This window comes from Scyliorhinus torazame, chromosome 16 (genome assembly GCF_047496885.1).
Source record: "Scyliorhinus torazame isolate Kashiwa2021f chromosome 16, sScyTor2.1, whole genome shotgun sequence".
In the NCBI taxonomy this organism is placed as follows: domain Eukaryota; kingdom Metazoa; phylum Chordata; class Chondrichthyes; order Carcharhiniformes; family Scyliorhinidae; genus Scyliorhinus; species Scyliorhinus torazame.
In genome coordinates this window covers 136,154,479-136,171,826 of record NC_092722.1, presented here as the reverse complement: position 1 = coordinate 136,171,826, position 17,348 = coordinate 136,154,479, and the positions used below count along the sequence as shown (strand labels likewise).

Genomic DNA, 17,348 nt, shown 5'->3' with positions numbered 1-17,348 from the left:
ATGCTACGAGATGTGTTTTAAAATGTTGCCAAAATGTCACCAACATTCTCTAATTAATTTCAGTGCCTTTGTGTTTCCTCTTTCATTTCTAATTCGCATTTCACATTCCAAGCAATTTATAACATACATTTATAGCACCGTCGCATCAAAGAAAGAATGGGTGTGACAAATTTGTAAAATAGAGTGCATGGTGAGATCATCAACGCACACTACATCCCTTTCTAGTGGGAGCAATTTGGGAATATTGGATTTAAAAGTGCTTTATCATTCTGAACAGGAATTTTCCGATAGGTGAATTGAAGCATTAAATCCTACTCTCGCATGCTGAAATAAAATGCATTGCATTTACAAATGAATTATTTCGGCAGAATTACACCTAGATAAATAGGTTCAGTTTGTTTACATGTTGAAAGATTTGCAATTGTGTAAATGTCAAGGTATTGGTATGTATTTGTAAAAGGCAGCTGTACTGACGACTGTGGAACAGAGGCTAAGTGTGTGCAGAATACTAATCTGTTGTCAGATGGAGCACAGATGTTGGCCAATCATAGCATGGGTTTGTGACAGTCTATAGTGTAATGTGATTATTATCACTCACCAAGGCATAAATCATTCCTCTTTGAAAATATTTTGAGTTTCTTCTAAAGTTCTTGGACACCTTCCAAAATGGGAATATTTATCTAAATGCCACAATGGTAGTTGGACTATATTTCCCCCACCCCCAGGATTAAGTTTGGGAAAAGAAAATGCCTTCAAATGCTCATCGTGAATATTATTATATTATTCCAAACATGAACTGAGTTTCTAGTCAACCTAGCAGGCTCCACTGTTAATTAAATATTAAAAGCAAGGTAATATATTTGGGAGGGCTCTACCTTTTGAGAAATTTTACAAGATAATATTGACACTGTATTGTACTGAAAAGCTTCTTTCGTAACATCAATGCATTGACACTATGCCAGTATATTTATTTAATGTGAATACTCCATAAAATATTAATAAAGACAAAAAGGAAACAGCAAGTTGATCTGTGTGATTCCCAAATATTCTAATTAAATTTGTTACATCTGAGCACATGTTAGCACTTTAATCTTGTGTAATTCAGGAGCATCCAAAATACTATTATAATGAGTGTTTACACTGGCAACTGCAGTAAAAATGGTAATAATCTGCTATCGGTAGCTCTTAGGTTTCTGAGTCACCTTATTTACACGCTCCTTCTCAACAAGGTACTCAGGTAATAAACAGAATGCCAGCAAGAGTATTTCTGATTGCAGTAAAATATAGAATGTAAGATCTGTATTGTGACACACACATTATGTGGAGGTGTGTTGTTCTGGCATTGTATTTGGAGTTGGGAGCTTGTATTGCATTGACAGTTGTGAGAAACCAGCATTGAATCCCTTCCCCCCCCCCCCCCCGCCCCCCCCCCCGTGAGGTTTTATATCAATTCTTTACCAGAGTTACATTCTTGTCAGCAATTTGAATATTTATAATACAAAAGCAAAATAATACAAAAGCAAAATACTACAAAAGCTGGAAATTTGAAATCCAAACAGATAACGCAGGAAATGCTCAGCAGGTCAGGCAGCATCTGTGGAGAGAGTTAACTTTTTAGGTTGATAATTGTACATCAGAGCACCTCAACATTTCCTCAGGACACTTATGCCATATTTACCATGGAGTAAAGCCTTTTTTAAAATGGGATTATATAAGTATTGTGTCTGCTGCATGGTAAGAATATATTTGTTTGCTATAGCTCTGAAGAAGATCACTTAGAAGATAAGGTTTGTGGAACAATCACATGTTCATGCAAATCATGACTTTGCATTGTTTGTGACACTTTTGTCTTCACGTTTGTTGGAACCTGTTATGATCTCCTGTTATGATCTGCACATTACTTTGCAGTGTTGAGATTGCAGGTGAACTCACTAACATTCCTAAATAACAACTTTACAACTCTATTAACTACCCGGTAGATATTGAGGCTTTGTACAGATAAAAGCAAATTACTGTGGGTGCTGGAATCTGAAGCAAAAACAGAAAAAGCTGGACAATCTCAGCAGGTTTGACAGCATCTGTGGAGAGAGAGAACTGAGCTAATGTTTCGAGTCTGGGTGACTCTTTGTCAATGCAGCTTTGACAATAAGTCATCCAGACTCGAAACGTTAGCTCCCTTCTCTCTCCACAGATGCTGTCAGACCTGCTGAGATTGTCCAGCATTTTCTGTTTTTGTTTGAGGCTATGTACAGTGTCACCCGTGGCTCAGTGGTAACTGGGCAATATGGTTGTGGGTTCAAGCCCCATTCCAGCACTTAAGTACATGATCTACGCTGCTGCCTCAGTGCAGTACTGAGGGAACACTGTATTGTAAATGAAGCACTAAACCATGCCTTGTCAACCCTCTTACTGATAGTTAAGGTTGTATTGCATCATTCATACAAGGCCAGTTCTCTCAGCATTTGCCAACAACATTAATCTTTGAACCATCATCAGTAGAACAGCTTTGACAAAGGGTCATCTGGACTAGAAACATGAGCTGTTTTCTTTCCCTACAGATGCTGCCAGACCTGCTGAGATTTACCAGCATTTTCTCTTTGGTTTCAGATTCCAGCATCCAAAGTAATTTGCTTTTATCAGTAGAACAAATATCTCGTCATTTATTCTATTGTTGCTTGTGGGAACTGTCTATGTTGTCACATACCTTTGTTACATGGCAGCAGTGGCTACACTTCAAAATTATTCCGTTCACTGTGAAATGCTTTGAGGTATCCCGAGGTTGTGAAAGATTCTATATAAATAAAAGCTCTATCTTTCTTTCTAGTTTCCTTTCTTTCCCAGAAAGTGGTCTAGATTTGTTTTTTTGCAATCTGTTAACAAAATAGAATGTGTCCGTGATTTTGACTAATGCCCTTTGTAGTAGAAATCAAAAGATCGGCTAATCACAATGAACTTTGAATAACGTCACCTTACATGTGCAAGTTCTGTGCTCAAGGACATTTTTCCTTAGCACAATCTGTAGTTGTAGCACTAAAGAGGAATTTCATCCTTATTTTTAACAGTTTTCACTATCTGCCCTCCCATGTCCTATGGGGCTTATTTGTATCTGTACACTAGTCATTTGCTACCTCGGTGAATGAAAATGTTCTCCTTTTGTGCCATAATTGAACAATGGGTTGTTAATACCCTTCTCAAATGGTCATAGCTGCTCCCATGGCATTGGCTTCATGTGGAATTGAGCAGTTTCAGATCTTCTATTTTTGTGGATTACTGGCTTTTTCTACCTTTTGGTTGTTTTCACTGTGACTGACACGTCATAGTCTCACTCCATCCTGCCAGTAGAACAGATTCACCCAGCAGATGTGACAACACAATCACATACAGACAGGAGGGACTAGCCCTGGAAGTCTTTCATTCTAACTCAAGACCACATGATGTTTCATGGCATCAGAATAAACATGGGCAAAGGAACCTCCAGCTGGTGAGTGACTGTTTCTCCTTGTTGAATATCACATAAAAGAAGTACTGAGGGCATAGCAAGGGCACAGATTGGATTCTGGGTGGGAACTTCAGTGTCTACCATTAAGAGTTGCTTAGTAGCACCACTACTGACCAAGTTGACCAAATCCTGAAGGAGATACAACATAGCTATTACACTGGGCCTATGCAAATGGAGAGAGAACCATAATGAGGGGGGAGAGCCTACTTTAACCTCATCCTTACCAATCTACCTGTTGCAACTATGAATGTGCATGATAGTATTGGTAGGAGTGGCCACCCCACAATTCTTGCAGAAACATGTCCTGAGGGTAACCCTGATTGTGTTGTTTGGCACTGCCATGGTTTGAAATTGGATATTTTCAGATCTGATCTAGCAGCTCAAAGCTAGGCATCCATGGACCATCAGCAGGAACAGAATAGTGTTCCACCATAAACTTTAACCTCATGACCTGACATATTCCTCACTCTATTACTACAATTAAGCCAGGGGATCAACCCTAATTCAATTAAGAATGTAACAGGAGCTGTACCAAATTTACCTAAAACAAGGTGCAAACTAAGTTAAGCTGCAGCACAAGGCTGCATATATACCAATCAGCAGAAGCAATATAGACAGAGCTAAGTGACCAGTGGACCAGATCAAATCTGTGCAGTTGTGTCACATCTAATCACGAAAGGTGGTGGGCAATTAAACAACTAAAGGGAAGAGAAGGCTCCAGAATCATCCCTATCCTCAGTAATGGCCAATCCCATCACATGAGTACAAAAGCCATGGCTGAAGAACTTGTAACTACCTTCAGCCAAAAGTATCAATTGGATGATCCCTATCAGTCTTCACCCGAGGTCCATATCATTACAGATGCCACCTTCAGACAATTTAATTCACTCCACGTGATAATTAAGAAATGGTTGAAGACACTACAGATATCAACGACAATGAGCTCTGACATTCTGACTTAAGCATTGAAGATTTGTGCTCCAGAAGTTGCAGTGCCCAAAATCAAGTACAGCTACAACACTGGCATCTACCTGGCAATGTGGAAAATTGCCCAGGTATATCCTGCCAACAAAAAACAGAATGAATCCAATCCAGCTAATTACTACCCCTCAGTCTAGTCTCAATCAGCAGCAAAATGATGTCATGTGCCATTGACAATATTAGCAAATAGCACTTACTCATCCAGCACCTGCTCACCCAAACTAAATTTGGGTTCCAGCAGAACTACTCAGCTCCTCATTACAGCCTTGGCCCAGTTGTCAACAAAAGAGCTGAATTGTAGGGGTGAGATGAGAGTGATTGTCTTGACATCAAGGCCGCATTTGACCGAGTGTGGACTCAAGGAGCCCCAATAAAAATTGAAATCAATAGGAAACAGGGGGGAACTTTTCCACGGGTTGGAGTCATACCTAGTACAAAGGATGTTGGTTGTAGTTATTGAAAGCCAATCATCTCAGCCAGAGGAGATCACCACAGGAGTTCCTCAATATAGTGTCCTAAAGACCAACCAACTTCAGTTGCTTCATCAATGACCTTCCCTCCATAATGATCCAGAAGTGGGAGGTTCACTGATGATTGCACAATGTTCCATTCACAATACCTCAGATAATAATGCAGTTTGTGTCTGCATGCAGCGAAACCTGGAACAGGATTCAGGCTTGAGTTGATACGTGGCAAGTAACATTCATGCCACACCAGAGGCAATGACTTTTTTGAACAAAAGTAAATCTAACCATCACCCTTTGACAAACAGTATTATAACTAAGATCGATTCTCCCACCATCAACTTATGGAGTGTCCAAACCAGAAACTTAACTGGATGAGTACAGTAAAAAGTCTTACAACACCAGATTAAAGTCCAAAGGTTTGTTTCAAATCACCAGCTTTTCCGAAGCACAGCTCACCTGAGGAAGGAGCTGTGCTCCGAAAGCTAGTGATTCGAAACAAATCTGTTGGACTTTAACCTTGTGTTGTAAGACTTTTTACTGTGCCCACCCCAGTCCAATCTCCACATCATCTTAACTGGATGAGCCACATAGATATTGTGGCTCCAAGTGTAAATCAGAGGCTGGATATTCTGCAATAAGTGACTCACTTCCTTGTCCACAAAGACTCATCACCTACAAGGCACATGTCAGGGGTGTGATAGAATATCTTCCACTTGTCTGAACGAGTACAACGTGAACAACATTTAAGAAGCTCACCAGCAGACGAAACAGTCCATTTGATTGCACACCATACACCTCCTAAAACATTCATTCCCTCCAGCACTTGTGCACTGTGTCTGTTGTGTGCACCAACTGGCTTTTGCATTACAGCAATTATTCAAGATTTCTTTGACAGCCTTTTCCAAACCTGCAACCTCTATTACCTTCAAGGATAAGGTACATGGAACACCACCACTTGCTAGTGACGCACCATCCTAACTTGGAAATATGTCGGTGGATCAAAATGCAGACACTTGCTACCTAATAACATTATAGGAGTAACCACATGGACTGCAATGGTTCAGGAAGGCAGCTCACCACCACCATGTCAAGGCAAGTTAGGAATGGGCAATATACACAAGGCTTGCCAATGAAACCAACATCCCTCGAATGGATTCAAAAAGATGGAAAGGATTACCAAAGCCTTCTGCTAGCTGGACAGTGCTGGCGCAATCCCAGATTGCATGCTGGACCCTATGGTATTATGCCCTATGGTTCAACATAAATAACGAGGAGACATTGGCATCTATTGAAAGGCAGATGCCAGCCCCAGTTCAGAGAAATCATCTCTCATAGCTGCAAATGTTATCCAGTCAAATGGCATTTACAAGACAATCGAAGGTAGCAGCTTCAACACGTTCAACACCTTCTATGCTAAGAAAGTGATCTTCCTTAAAACCACTACTAACTTTGTTAAATGAGATTGAGTAATTCTTGCTGCCCCAACTGGACTTGGCCAATATTTATCATCTAAGCATAGAACTCCACATCAAATGAGTGTTTGGCTCATTGAACAACTTCAGTGTATTTCATGAATAACAAAGCACACAATACATTCATATTGGTGCTTTAAAAAAAACAGATTTTTGAGTTTAAATAAATAAACATTCCAGTATTTTATATATCAACTCATCCAATTGTCCTTCTAAATGCCCCTCTGACAGCCAGGCTGGTACATGGGTGCCTCCTCACACTGCATAGAAATGTCCTGGGACTCTGATAACCCTCATCGGTTGGCAGCTGACTCCGAACTGGCAGCAGCTGCTGGCTTCATCTCTAAAGGAGCATCTGGGCTGCCTGGACTTGCTTGTCACAATCTGCAGACTATGAGAGGCAATGCTGAAATGAATGTGTGAGCCATATGGTAAAATACCTTTATGTGAAGGCTCTATATAAATCTCTGCTGATTAATTTAAAAGATATACATTTCCCTGACATCAGGGTTTGAAACAAGGTCATGAAACCTTTGCAAAAGGCAAAGCTCATGGTCTAGCATTTAAGGGTAGCTATGAGTGAGGAAATGTTTATTTAATCTCCTGTCTATATTTACGAATCTAACCAAATGTGATTGCACCAGAAAGGGTGCAGAGAAGATTCAGCAGAATGTTGCCTGGACTGGAATACAAAATTCTGAGGGATAGAGATAGGGTAGATAGGAAGAAACCTTTCCCCTTAGTAGAGAGGTCAATAACCAGGTGGCATGGATTTATGGTAAGGGACTGGAGATTTAGAGGGGATTTGAGGTAAAACCTTTCACCCAGAGGGTGGTGGGAATCTGGAACTACCCTGAAAGGGTGGTAGAGATGCGAAGCCTCACAAAATTTAAGAAGCACTTTGATGAGTTCTTGAAATGCCTGAATAGCATGCAAGGTAACAGACCAAGTGCTGTAAAATAGGATCAGAATAGATAGGTGCTTGATAGCTGGCACAGACACGATGGGCTGAAGGTCCTCTTGCTGTGCTGTAAAACTCTATCACTCGTATCAGCTTCCCAAACGTAAGCACAGGCAAAGTTTGAGACTGCCACTTACGTTTAGCTTCAGGTCAATTCAAGCTTAACAGAAACAGCAATATTTTAAAAGCCCTAATGACCAAATGAATAGAGATACTAAACAACACAACCCAGAAAGTTCAGGATATGACTTCCAGCCTTGCTTGAGAGAACTAAACTCAGCCACAGCAACAGTTCAAGTCACTTGAGTGGGAAGAGGAACATTGGCTGAGGTTTCTGCCCTGGACAGATATTTAATAAACCCTGCAAGAAACTGTGCATGCATGGACAACAGGTGAGAATACATTCACACTCAACTGTGCCTAACCATCTGTTTACACTGGCTGCCTAGACTCACGTGGGAGCAATAGACACTTGGTTAAGCTACCACAGAGCTTCCAGCACCTGAACTGCATCTTAGTAAATCATGGCCCCCGGGAGAGGATGAAGGGAAAGGAAAGAAAATTCTTTTATTTATACAGCATCTTTCATGTGTTGAGAAACATTTCAAAATGATTGACATAACAAGTGAAGAGGACTCAGTAGAGTCCATACCTTCAGCACATTGTGTTAACTCAACATTATTAGAATTCTGTAGCTCTGTTTTGAGTATTGTCCCTGCCTGGTTGATGCCCTGCTCCTACAAAGCTGAATGAAAGAGCTTGCATCTCTCTGAGGAGGTTTCCGGTTAATCCACGTCCAACAACCTGCTCTGAAAACTCTGCTCTCATGTTGACAACCATGACAATTCCACCTCAGCAGCTGAGAAAATCCACAGCATTCTAAAACCATCAACAACATTCTGAATCAAACAACTCACAACATACTTAAAATGTCAATTCACTCTGTCTCCCAATCTGAATGAATTTTTTGAAAGATTCCAGGATTTGGATCTGCATCTTTGCCATAAATTAATGAGTTTCTTTTCTGGCCTTACCCTATCTGTGTACTGCGTTTTGTTAAAATTCATCCATTCGTTTCTGAGATTTATTGTTTACAAACATACTACCAAATGGGCAAAAATATTACCTCTGCCCACCTTTAGTTTCAATTAATTTGAATGCCCCGACTACAATGAAAGTAAACTTGCTAGCCCTTGGTTGTTCAGCAGGATAACACAAATTACAATGAGATGTGTCTCATGTTAGTGTTGTTCAAGAGAGCAACATTGACCAAATCATATGGAGCTGAAGGAGGAAATTGAGAAAAGAGCAATGTTTTCAGGAATGATAGATGTAGATAAAGATTTATATGGAATTTATATATGTAGTTCACATGCCCAGAAATTACAGTGAATGATATTAGTGTATGAACACTTCACACAGTTTCACTGCAAAGCAGGATTTGCTTTAGATAGGGAATGTCTATGAGACAGTCCAAAAACTAGCAACTATAAATATTTGTCAGAAATAAGTCCAGTTAGGAATTCTGGAGGAATGTCTTCATTCAGGGTGTAAGAATGTGGAACTCACTGCCACATGGAATGTTGAATAAATACCATAGCACACATTGAAGAGGAAGTTCGATAGGTGCACGAGGGAAAAATAATATTTTGATATGGTGACTTAAAGTAAGGTGGGAGGACGCTTGTGTTGAAAGTAAACAGCAGTACAGACTGGTCGCGCCAGATGGCCTATTTCTATGTTGTAAATTCTAGGTGATGGTATTTGCGCAGATGTTGGATGCTGAGCAGGGGCAGTGAACTTGGCCAATGGGAGTGAGGGTAATGGAAAGGAAAATCGGAAATGATATAAAACAGGCTGCTGATTCTCTACTGCCATTAGCCAGTTTCATTGAAATTAATAGATGAAACTAAACAGGTTCTGTAAAGAATGGGCAAAATCACCGTCAGCTTACTGCCCTGGCAGTGAAGGCGAAAATCTACTCCAGTACATCTATTGGCCCTTCATAAATGCAAATAAATGCTGGCTGTTACTCAACAGGGTGCTTTAACATTTGAGAGGTTTGTCGCATTGTCAAATGCAACTCATCTGCTCTCACGCACTTTCCAGAGTACATACGCTGTATTCATTAGGGAACAACAGTGAGGTGTAAATGTCAGCGCTTTTCACACTTTATAACCAAGTATTTTACACCTTTTCTCATGACTCCCATTTAAGATTCTTACTAATAGTGTGCATGTGTAACACCCTCATTATAGAGAATTTTAATATGAGAGCCAAGGAGGAGCTTTCATATTATAGAGTGCCTGTTCAAGGCAGCAGTTAAGAGATCTGAACTGTTTTCTATTGCGAGAACAGTATTATTTTTTTTCCTGGCAAACTGTGAACACGCTTCAAGCACTTAACTGCAGTTTCTCAGTTTTGTTGCTATGTAGATGCTGGGATTTGCTATCCGAGGGGACTTTGGAGGCTCAGTCACTGAATGTGCTCAAAGCAGAGGTCGATAGATTTGTAGATACCTATGACACTAAAGGATATGGGAGGCTGTACGGGAAGAGGGTAGGGAAACCTTTGGATAAAATTCTGATGGACAGAATCAATCTCCATTTGGAGAGGCAAGGTTTGATCAAGGACAGTCAGCATAGCTTTGTCAGAGGAGGTCATGCCTAATAAATTTGATTGAATTTTTTGAGGAGGTGGCCAGGTGTGTACATGAGGGTTGATGCAGTTGATGTAGTTTATATGGATTTCAGCAAAGCCTTTGACAAGGTCCCACATGGGAGACTGATAAAGAAAGTATCAGGGTAATGTGACAAGTTGGATCCAAAATTGGCTTCGTGATAGGGGACAGAGGGTGATGGTAGAAGGCTGTTTGTGTGACTGGAGGACAGTGTCCAGTGGGATACCACAGAGACCAGTGCTGGGCCCTATTGTTTGTGAAAAATGTAAATGTATGGAAGAAAATATGGGGGAGGGTGATGAGTAAGTTTGAAGATGACACAAAGATTGGCCGGATGGTTGACAGTGAAGAAGAAGGTGTTAAGGAGGATGAAGATGGATTGATGAGATAGGCAGATCAGTGGCATATGGAACTTCACTCTGAAAAGTGTGAGGTGATGCATTTTAGAAGGAATGACATGACAAGGGAGTGCTTAATGAATGGCAGGGCACTAGAAAGCTCAGAGAGGTTTCTTGGGGTGTTTGTCTACAGATCCCTGAAGGCAGCAGGATAGGTTAATAGGGTAGCTAAGAAGGCATAAGGGACACTTGCCTTTATCAGTCGTGCATGGATTATAAATTCATGGAGGTTATGTTGCAGCTGCACAAAACTTTGGTTAAGCCACAGCTGGAGTATTGTGTTCAGTTCTGGTCACCGCACTACAGGAAGGATGTGATTGCACTAGAGAGGGTGCAGAGGAGATACACCAGGATGTTGCCGAGGATGGAGCATTTTAACTATGAAGAGAGGCTGGATAAGTTTGGGTTTTCTTTGGAGCAGAGAAGGCTGAGAGGGGATCTGATTGAGGTGTTAAGATTATGAGGGGCATGGGCAGTGTGGATAGAAAGCAGCTGTTCCTCTTAGCTGAATGATCGACAATAAGGGTGCATAATTTTAAGGTGAAGGCAGGCGGTTTAGAGGGGATTTGAGGAAAACATCTTCCACTCAGAGGGCGGTGGGAATCTGGAACGCACTGCCTGGAAGGGTGGTTGAGGCAGGAAACCTCACAATCTTTAAAAAGTCCTTGGATGAGCTCTTGAAATGTCATAACATTCGATGCAACAGGCCAAGTGCTGGGAAGTGGGGTTAGTGTAGATTAGAGTAGTTTTTTTGTCAGTGAAGGTTTGATGGGCCAAAGGGCCTCCTCTGTACTGCATGATTCTATAGCATTAAAGTATAAGATCAGCTATGATCTAGTTAAATACTGGAGCAGGCTCAAGGGGCTGAGTGGCCGACTACTGCGAAGGGATAAGGGGGTGGTGTTTGCGGGGGAGAACAAGCTGACAGTCGAATTACAAATTTCTGTGGGTCCTGGAAACACACTCCACCTCCTTCTTGCCTCACGAAAATCTTTTTTTTTACATCTGACCATTCGGCAAAGCCTTCAGCAATTTTTAACTGTGGCCTTTTGGAAAGGCAGCAGTTTTTAAACCTGACCACTCGGCAAGGCCTTCAGCAAGTTGATCAAAGATTAGATATCACAGTGACTGGTGAATATGGGATTACTTTGCATCATGGATGCTCTGCTCACTTCACCAGAAGAATTGCAAGTGGTTTTTTTTAACTAGTGTAGGATTTTTATTTACATATTTAAACACCCTCCTCTAGTGACAGGGATATGCTGAACGGATGCACGAAAGGTGGCTCCCCTCCTGAAAACTCAAAATTGGGCACTTTTAACCAAAATAGCCCACTAAACCCAGGGGAGAACGACCCCCCCCCCCCCCCCCCACCCTCCTCCTCCAACACCACCACAATGAAGGAAACATGCCAAGCAGTAGAGGCAGTAAAAGCTGGGAGAGAAAGACTGAGGTGATGGTGAATATGCAGGGCGACGAGGTCCCGGTCATACCTGGAATGGATCGCCAGAACATATGCCGGTCTACCTCCCAATGAATGAATGGAGGGGATTCCTAACACAGGTACTCCAAGAGCTCAAGGACGCCATCAAACATGAAATGATATGATAGCGATGGTGAAAGTGGCAGGAGCGGAGGTGCTGGTCACCTTGCAAGCTGGAAAAGACGGAGCAGCATCGAGAGATGCAGGAGGCAATGATCAGGGAGCTGGGGAAGGCCACAACCGACCAGAGCAATCAGATCGCCTCACTGGAGACAGAGATGGCAAGATTGGTGGCAAGGCAAGGGAAACTGAGGGGAAAGGTCGAGGACCAAGAAAATTGATAGCGCCGCAAAACCTCCACACTGTGGACCTACCGGAGGGCACCGAGTGCAGGAACCCTACTGAATGCATGGCCCAGCTGTTGGCAAACTGATTGGAGGGGAAAGTTTCCCAAACCCGCAGAAGTGGATAGAGCCCACAGGTCACTCTGATCAAAGCCCAAGACCAGGGAGCAGCCACGGGCATCATTGTGAAACTGCAAAGACCAGGAAAAGATCCAGAACTAGGCAAGACATGCAAGGTCCTGTGAATGGGAGGGGTACTCAATCCGGATGTACCAGGACATTGGGGGAAGACCTGGTGGAATTTAACAAAACCAAGGTGGCGCTTTATAAGAACAATGTGCAGTTCAGAATGCTGTACCCCACCAAGCTCTGGGTGGCTTTCCAGGGCTGGGAGTGCTCTTTCACCACATGAATTTGGGCTGGGAAGGCAACAAAACCAACAGCAAACCAGACATTTATTCATATCTGTTAACAAAACATGTCGAGACTATTTGCACAGTACTGAACCGCCTCGTCTTCAAATCTAACGTTGAGTCAGGGGGTGAGAGCAGTAGTACGCTGGAGGGGATGAGGAGGAGGAAAAAGGGGTAAGAGACATGCATCGGTAATGGGGAGGTATATATTGACCCCAGGAGGCAGGGGGAGCCACCACACCTGTGGATCTAGCACAAGGAAATACGAACCAGGGGAGGATTGCAGTACAGCTCCTGATGGGGAAAGGGTGCCTGGCGATAGGGGGCGAGAATATTACAGATGGGGGTAAACAGAGGGGGGAAATCTGGGAGGGTTCACTTGTCGGGACAAATGGGGGAGGAGACAGACCCGGAAAAAGCCGAGGGACAATGGATCACACATGGCGACAGGAAAAACAAAGGCACTGCAAACAGCCACTTTGGAGGACCCTCAAAGGGAAATCCCGGACTGCAGGGTCACATCCACATGGCATGCAGAATGATGGCAGCCTTCATGGGTGGCTACTGGACAAAAAGAAACCCCAGAGCACAGGGGCACATCCACATGGTGAGTACGGTGACTGCAGCCATCTTGGATGGCCCCTGGACAAAGGGAAACCCTGGAGTGCAGGGGTCCATCCACAAGGTAAATATGGTTGGTCCCACAGGAGGGAGAGGGACAGAAACCCCCCATCACCTGGAACGTCAGGGGACTTAATGGCACAGTGAAACGATCTTTGCGCACCTGAAAAGTATCAAAGCCGACATAGTCTTCCTCCAGGAGTCCCACCTGACTGCGGGTAAGAAAGAGCTGGGTGCAGCAGACGTACCATTCGCGCTACGGGACTAGGGCTAGGGGGATGACCATACTGCTCAATAATAGGACAGCATCTACAGCGACGAGGATGGTTATGGACCAAGGGAGATGGTACGTCATGGTTAGTGGTGTCCTGGAAGAGACACCAGTGGCCCTTGTAAATGTGCATGCTCCCAACCGGGACAATGCGGAATTCATGAAGAAAGCTATGGCGGAAATCCCTGACATAGACACACAACAACTCATCATGGGGGGTGGGGGGGACCCGCGGGGAGACAGAACAAGCCCCAAATCACGGAAAAAGTCAAACATGGGCGAAGGAACTGGGAGTGTTCATGGATCAGATGGGGGCAGTGGACACATGGAGATTCACATACCCAGAAGGAGAGGAGTTCTCCTTCTACCGGGTACACAGATTACATGCTAGGATCGGCCTCTTTGTAGTGAGGAAAGAAGTGCTTCCAGGGGTGGTAGGAACGGAGTACTCCACAATCGTAATCTCCAACCACACTCCACACTGCGTGGACATGGGGTTGGAGACGGGCTAGGCACAACGGCCCCCATGGAGGCTGGATGTGGCCCTCCTAGCCGATAAGGCATTCCGTGAACGGATATCACAGGCCATAAATGGGTATGTTACCAACAACCAAAATGGGGAGGTATCACCCTCTATGTTCTGGGAGATGCTGAAGGCAGTGAAAAGGGGGTAAGTTATTGCATACAAGGTGCTCAAAGATAGGAAGGAGAGGACGGTTCGGCAACAGCTGGCCGACTACATACTGGAGGTGGACCAGCAATACTCATTGGCCGCAACCATAGAGCTAGTAGCAGAGGGAAAGAAGCTGCAAATGGACTTTGACCTACTCTCCATGGGGATAGCAGTGCACCAGCTCCACCAGACAGGGGGGAAACTTTTACGAACACAAGTTGAGAAAGCCGGCTGCCACGATGGAAATAGCTCAGGTTAAAGAAGAAGCAGCATGAAAGGGTCAATGAGGCCTAAAGACACTTCTTCCAGGGCTGTACACCACCGAGCCCCTGCACCCCCATCACCCCAGAGGGGGTCTTGGCAATGAAGCGGTTCCTCGAAGGACTGGACATACCAGTTGTGGAGGAAGAGAAGAGACAAAGCCTGGAAGCACCATTAGAACTGGGAGAAGTCATGGAGAGTATCAACTGCATGCAGGTGGGGAAGGCGCCGGGAACAGATGGATTCCCTGTGCATTTCTATGAAAGATTCCCGCCAGCCTTAGCCCTGCACCTGCGGGAAATGTTCGCAGACTCGCAAGTTAGGGGCACCCTGCCACCGGCACTGGCACTAGCCTCAATATCACTGATATCTAAAAAGAACAAAGACCCGATGGACTGCAGGTCCGAGAGGCCCATCACAGTGCTTAACGCAGATGCAAAGATCCTGGCAAAGGCCCTGGCAAAGTGGTTGGAGAGCTCCATGCCAGTGGTAGTTGCCAGTAGTAGATACTGTGATGGGCCATAGAGGTACTGGAACAGTTTGGGTTCTGGCCAGGGTTCACCTCCTGGGTGAAACTGCTGTTCAGCACTCCCATGGCACGCATATGGACATACACCACCAGCTCCGAATACTTGCAGCTGCACAGAGGCATGAGGCAGGGATGCCCACTATCCCCGCTGCTGTTTGCTCTGGCAATCGAGCCACTGGCGATCGCCCTCAGAACTGTGAAGGGGTGGAGAGGTATCCAAAGGGGGAAACAGAGAACATATAGTTTCAATCTACACGGATGATCTGCTCCACTACATCTCAAATCCCCGGGCCAGCATGGAAGGGTAATGAAACTCCTAAAGGATTTCAGAGCCTTCTTGGGTTACAAACTTAACCTACCTGAGTGGGTCAAAAGGGACCCACTCCCTGGAAGGGGCGATCAAATTGAACATACTGCCCAGGTTCCTCTTCCTCTTCAGATCACTCCCGATTTACGTCTCTGAGGCCTTTTTCAACACGGTAGACAAGCTAATCATGACATTTATGTGGTGGATCGTAGGTCATACAAAGGAAAAGAGACTGGAAGGCCTGCCCCTCCAAAACCTACGGTTCTACTACTGGGCAGCCACTGCAGAAAGAGTGGAGGGATGGATGAAGGAACCAGGAGCAGAATGGATGAAAATGGAAGAGAGTTCCTCCATAGGGATGCCCCTCCGAGATCTAGTCACAACCACTCTCCCATCCCCCCCCCCCCCCCCCACCCCGCCCGGACAAGCACTCGAGAAGCCCAGTGGCAGTAGCCGTGCTGCGGACTTGGTACCAAATGAGGCAACCCTTCAGCCTAACCGAAATGTCCACCATGGCTTCCATTTAGAACAGCCACAGGTTTACTCCCGCAATAATGGATGCCATCTACAAAAGGTGGAGACAGAACAAGGGGACATAGACGATTAGGGACATGTACACGGATAACAGGATAGCGACCTTGGTGGAACTCACTGAGAGGTTCCAATTGCCAAAAGGAATCGAGCTAAGACACATATATGTCAAAAACTTCCTCCGTAAGGAAACAACGACATACCCCCAGATACCAGGACATTCATTAGTCGAAAAACTGCTGGATAACCAAGGGGAAGGTGGCATTGTTTGTGTAAGCCATGTTGACTGGGGTTTGTGCTCGGAGGGTTTGTTGGTTATATTGTTGTGTGTTTGTTTTTTTTTGAAATTTGATGTTTAAAATTGTTAAAATTCGAAATGCCTCAATAAAATATTTTCTAAAAAAAAAAAGAGAAAAACTGCTGGATGTGGGCTACCTCGCGTTGGGAAACTGTGGGGAACTGTAAGGGTGACTGCTGGAGGGGCCTTGGGTGGTGCTGCCGAAGGCCAGCCAGCTCCTCCCAGATGAGACAAGGGAAAAATGGGAGGAGGGACTAGGCATAGAAATAGACTCTTAATCAAAGCACTGCTCAGGACGAATTCCATCTCACGTGCGCACGGCTCAGCCTAACGCAGCTAAAGGTAGTGCACAGAGTGCACCTAACCAGAACCCAAATGACTAGGTTTTTTCCTGGAAAAGGAGCACAAATGTGAACGGTGCCAGGGAGACCCGGCCAACCCTACAAACATGTCCTGGGCTTGCCCTAGACTTGTCGGGTACTGGACGGCCTTTTTTGGGGCGATGTCCAGGGTTGTGGAAGTGAGGGTGGAACCATGCCCAAAAGTGTCAGACTTCGGGGTCTCAGATCAGCCTGAACTCTTCTTGGGGAGTGGGGGGAGAGATTGACAGCCTAGCCTTTGCAACCCTGACCACTCGTGAAAGAATCCTCCTTGGCTGGCGATCAGCAGCACTACCCAAGGCTGGCTGTCCCACCTGGCTGAACATCTCAAACTGGAGAAAATAAAATTTGCCATCCAAGGGTCAGAAGAGGGCTTCCACAGGACATGGAAGCCGTTCATCAACTTGTTCCAGGATCTGTTTGTAGCCAGCAACCAAATAAGGGATCAAGATGAAAAGAAAGGCGGGGGGTGGGGGTGGGTGTAGGAGGGGAGAGTGTGGGGGGGGGGGGGGAGTGGGGCAGGAGGGTAGGACACACAGGGAAATCAAGAGGGACAAGGGACTAAAACTGTCGATAGGCATTTGCAAATAGCTGCCCGGGCCAAATTGGGAACTGCAACAAAGGTATGCCCACCATTCAAAGGGGGGCCACGGCTACAGCAGGAGGGAAAGCAATTGTATGTAAACATCTGTACTGACTTCTGCCTGTCTTTTTACCTCATTTTATTTCTTGCTCGTTTTTATTTTCTTTCCTCTGTTCTGCGCGGTTTTGTGAAGTGT

The 17,348-nt window shown here is 44.5% G+C and overlaps 1 protein-coding gene across 1 annotated transcript in view; it reads left to right on the top strand.

Moving 5' to 3' along the window:
• Nucleotides 1-17,348, top strand: part of adgra1b (adhesion G protein-coupled receptor A1b) — an 827,468-nt gene that overhangs the window by 718,880 nt on the left and 91,240 nt on the right. The gene's annotated exons all lie outside the window — the stretch shown is intronic.